Source organism: Schistocerca cancellata, chromosome 4, assembly GCF_023864275.1.
Source record: "Schistocerca cancellata isolate TAMUIC-IGC-003103 chromosome 4, iqSchCanc2.1, whole genome shotgun sequence".
NCBI lineage: Eukaryota > Metazoa > Arthropoda > Insecta > Orthoptera > Acrididae > Schistocerca > Schistocerca cancellata.
Window position 1 is genome coordinate 468,709,847 of NC_064629.1, and position 5,535 is coordinate 468,715,381.

Below are 5,535 nucleotides of genomic sequence, written 5' to 3' on the forward strand. Positions count from 1 at the left end.
TAATGTTTTGGCTCACCATTTTATAATGCAGGTGCGATAAGTTGGTCACCAACCCAAGACAGCTTCGGTTTGTTGGGAGAATTTTGGGACAGTGTTGTTCATCTGTAAAGGAGACTGCATAGGTCACTGCTGCTGCCTGTTCTTCTGTACTTCTCGAGTGTCTGGGAAATGTACCAGGTCGGCATCATTCGGTATACTTTGTGTCGACTGTTCCCTCTTTCACATTACTTCCACCCTCATCTACCCCAAAGCTATGACAATGTAATTTAATAACTGTAATTGTTCTTATATCCAAATGCATTATGCAATATGAGAAACGATCACAAATGTTTACTAAATGTTTTGGATGCCGCTTTTCTTCTACTCAATGTATTTTATTACAACAGCCTTAATTTCAACAAATAAGTACCACATTTAAAGCTGACCATCTCTGTAATGCATATTCACAAATCTACATGACTTCCATCTCAAAATCTATACAGTAGCAGCTCATCACTATGAGTCATGTACACCCATGTCAGTACTGAAAGACTCCCTCCCCTCTCTGTGGCCGCGCTACTTACCCCTCTGCCCATGAGGTAAATGACCATCTTTACTTAGCACACACAAAATTAATCATATCTTAAATTATTGTTGTGTCTGTAATTATTTTTGTTTGTTACTGATCAGGAAAACTACGCTCTTAAGAGGCTGTTAACGTTTCTTGATGTTTTTGAACTTAGATATTATTAGATACAAATTATTATAAAATACAGCCGGAACTGCAGGTCACACAGATACTTGATTCGGGTTACATGCAGTTTGACGATCACGGGGCTAGGTCATCTCACCTCAGGGTAAAGGCCTGTTACCTGAGGAAGAATCTCTGCCCTAGAGAAAAAAATGTCCAGCATGATCATCGTGTAAAAAAACCTTTTGTCCCATCTATGCATAAAACTCTGATTAATGAAGAATTTTGTAAAGGGGATGGAACAGGGCAGAGAAACTTTTAAGTACCTCTGGGGACTATTTGCACAGAACAAATGATTCAAATGGCTCTAAGCACTATGGGACTTAACATCTGAGGTCATCAGTCCCCTAGAACTTAGAACTACTTAAACCTAACTAACCTAAGGACAACACACACATCCATGCCCGAGGCAGGATTCGAACCTGCGACCGTAGCAGCAGCGCGGTTCTGGACTGAAGCACGCAGAACCACTCGGCCTCAGCGGACGACTGCACATAACAGTGATGCTAAAGTTATAGAAGGTATCTTCATTGACCTGCAGATTCATTATCATCTTAAAGATAATGATTTTCTTCAAGTTCTACAGGGCCATGAGAATGCGGCATGTGAAGCATTTAACGAAGCAGTGAGCTGTAAATGTAGAAAAATGTAAGTTTATGCTGATGAGCAGGAAAAACAAACCCGAAATGTTCATGTACAGAGTTAGTAGTGTTCAGTCACGTTGTTTAAATATACTGGTGTAACTTTGCAAAGTGATTTGAAATAGGACAAGCATGTGAAGACTGTGGTAGGAAAAACGTGAGACAGCTTTTGTTTTTTGGGAGAATTTTGGGACAGCGTTCTTCATCTGCAAAAGAGACCGCATACAGGTCGCTGCTGCCACCTATTCTTCCGTACTTCTTAAGTTTCTGGGATATGTACCAGGTCGGATTAAATGAAGATAACGAAGCCCTTCAGGGGCGGCTGCTATATTTAGTACTGTTAGGTTCGAACAACAAGAAAGTGTTACAGAGATGCTTCGGGGATTCAAAGGGGAATCGTTGGTGGGGAAAGCAACAATCTTTTCGGGGAACACTTTTGAGAAAATTTAGAGAACTGGCATTTGAAGCTGACTGCAGATCAATTCTACTGCCGTCAACATACATTTCATGTAAGGCGCACAAATATAAGATACAGGGTGACAGTTACTGAATTACATGAAAAAAAGAATCTTAAATTAGTTACAAACTATGGTGTGCACACACTTTATTCAAGATGTAAACATCACTACTGATATTCGGATTCAGGTTATTACATGTTCAATATGCCTGCCATCATTGGCGATGACGTGGCGCGGATGAATAGCGAAATTCTGCATGAACTGCTGAAGTGTCAGAACATTGATGCTGTGGATGACCTCCTTGGCTGTTTTCAGCTCATCATGCGCATACTAATTCCCATAATTCCCTGTGGTCAACCACTCACTTTGAACGTCCTAACGCAAAGCGTTCAGAAGTTATGATGATTTTCTTTCGTAGGGTTCAATAACTCTCACCCTGTGCGAGAAATTAGGGCTCATACGGAGGTATATACCTGGTCGTTTTTCCCTCACTCTATTTGCAAATGGGAAGGAAATGAAGTGACTAGTTGTAATACAGAGTACCCTTCGCTTGCGGACTATGTATGTAGATGTAGAAGTATGGGAGATAGGAGGGATACATACATATAAGGCTGCAGTATATTCCTAGATTCATCATTTAAAGCTGGTTCTTGAAATATGGTAAGCAGGCTTTCACGTGATAGTTTGAGCCTATTTTCAAGTGTCTGCCAGTTTAGTTTCTTCAGCATGTCCGTGGTGCTTTCAGACAGATGAAATTAACTTGTGACCTCATGTATACGTTCAATATCTCCTGCTAGTCCTATCTGGTATGGGTCCCACACACTTTACCAATTTTCTGGAATAGGTCAGGAGTGATTTGTAAGCAGTCTCTTTTGTAGATTTACTGCATTTCCCTAGCATTCTATCAATGAACCACAGTCTGCCACCTGCTTTACTTCCACCTGAGACCACGTGATCATTCCATTTCATATCCTTACAGAGTGTTACACGCAGGTATTGGTACAGCTGACCAATTACAACTTGTTGATATTATAGTCATAGGATACCACAGTTTTTCGTTTTGTCAAGTTGTTATGGGACACCCTTTTCTAACATAACCTTTTTTTATAGAAATAACAGATACCATGTATATTATCGATTCTTGTGTATGACATTCTCAGCTGTTTCACTGAAAGACTTTCATTTGCTTTTGTATACAGTGTACTATATTTCAGACTAAAATGTATAAAAAGAAATTAAGTTGTTGCAATCGATACAGCTAAAATTATTTTTCCTTTAGAAATATCTAGTATACTTAAAATTCATATTATTAATTGTACAATCAAATGCTAATTAATAAATTCATTTCTGGATTCATTTATAAAATAATATTATATCTTGGCAAAGATTCTTCTTTTGTCAAGAAAGTTTGTAAACTCTTTTGCTTTCTAAACTCTTTGCAATATTGTGAGAACCGCAGAATGTAGTAGTAGTGGCCATGTCTCTGATGCAGACAGACGTATTTCTTTTTTATGATAATCAGTAACGATGTAATTTGGAATATTAAGTGGAAATTGTAAAAATGGTGTGATATTTAATAATGTGACAAAGAATAAAATTCAAGAAATATAAAGGCAAATCTTCATCAGTTATTTAGTCATCAGGAACCCACAACGTTAAATGAAAATTTCAGCTGCAAGAATGTATCCCTAGATGCAAGACTTGGAGCCAACAACAAGAGAAAATGAAGAAAAGTATAATGTTTTTCTCTTTGTATATCTTACCCCTCTCGAAGCTTTTAAAAATAATGGAGGGAGTAAGCGAAATGCAATGGTGTTGTGTGGGAGAGTGAGATTACAAAGTGCATAATTTTACATTTATGAACATCTAAGACAAGCTGCCCACCTTGACAGCACTTTGAAACCTTATGAAGAAGTGATGGGATATTTGAAGATTTTTTTTTCAGGTTGTACCTCATTATAGATAACAGCATCATCTGTGTAAAGTCTGAGGTTACTATTAGCATTGTCTACAAGGTCATTAATATCATTAATATACAATATGGACAACAGAAGTCCCAGTGCACTTCCTTTGACCATGCCTTAAGTTGCTTCTACATCTGTCGATGAATCTCTATGCAAGAAAATATTGTGACCTCCATATCAAAAATCCTCAATACAGGCACATATTTTGTTTTTATATCCCATATAAGTGCACCTTTGTTGATTATCATTGGTGTAGTACCAACTCAGTTTTTCCAGAAGTCAAGAAGTACTGCATACATGTGAAAAAAGTACACATTAGGTTTCGCATGATCGATGTGTTTAGAATCCATGCTAATTGGCATGGAGGAGATCGTTCTGTTTGAAACACCTCATTATGTTTGAGCTCAGAATATGTTCTAGGGTTCTACAACAGATGGACATCAATGAGATAAGATGGTAGTTTTGTGGATCACTGCCGGCTGGAGTGGCCAAGCGGTTCTAGGTGCTACAGTCTGGAACCGCGAGACCGCTACGGTCACAGGTTCGAATCCTGCCTTGGACATGGATGTGTGTGACGTCCTTAGGTTAGGTAGGTTTAAGTAGTTCTAAGTTCTAGGGGACTGATGACCTCAGTAGTTAAGTCCCATAGTGCTCAGAGCCTTTTTTTTTTTTTTTTTTTTTTTTTTGGATAACTTGTTATCCTTCTTGGAGATGGGTTTGACTTTTGCTTTTTTTTCCATCACTGGGCAGAGTTTGTTGTTCAAGGGATCTAGCGAATATTATAGCAAAACTGGTGCTGACTCAGCTGCAAATATCGTATAGAATCCGACAGGGAGTCCATCAGGCCTTGGATCCCTGTTTAATTTAGCAATTTTGGCTGTTTCTCAATACCACTGACATATCACTCTCCTTCGCAGTGGTGCTAGATGTCAACTGGGGAGGTACATCTGTATCTTTCTTAGAAAAAGTACATCTGAAAATGGAATTCAGAATTTCTGTTTTTGCTTAGCTACCCTCGAAATCCTGTGTCTCCACGAGTGTCTGGACACTAACTTCAGTGCCAATGACAATTTTTATATATGACCGAATTTCTTAGGGTTTTGTGGGAAATCTTTTTATAAGATTCCACTAAGGCTGTCATTGAAGGTTTTATGCATTAGCCTATTGACAACCAAATGTGTTTCATGTGTGATCTCTCTATCTATGACCCTATGCTTTTGTTTACACATACAGTGATCAGCCAGAACATCATGAGCACCTAGTACCTTATAGCCAGTATGTCCACCTTTGGCATGGAAAACAGAGACAACGCATCATGGCATGGCAACAATGAGGCCTTGGTAGGTCACAGAAGGGAGTTGGCACCACATCTACACATACAAGTCACCTAATCCTGTAAATCCCAGAAAGTGGGTGATGAGCTCTGACGCCACATTCAGTCATCTCCCAGATGCATTCAATTGGGTTCAGATTTGCAAGTTGGGGGTTTAGCACATCAACTGGCACTTGCCACTGCATTCCTCGAACCACTCCATAACACTTGTGGCCTTGTGACGTGGCACATTATCTTGTTGAAAAATGCCACTACCATCGGGAAACATGATGATACAGGATTTGGGCTGGAAATCATTAAAAGAAAGGCTTTTTTCGTTGTGACAGAATCTTCTCACGAAATTCCAATTACCAACTTTCTCCTCCGAATGCAAAAATATTTTGTTGACACCGACCTACATGAGGCGGAA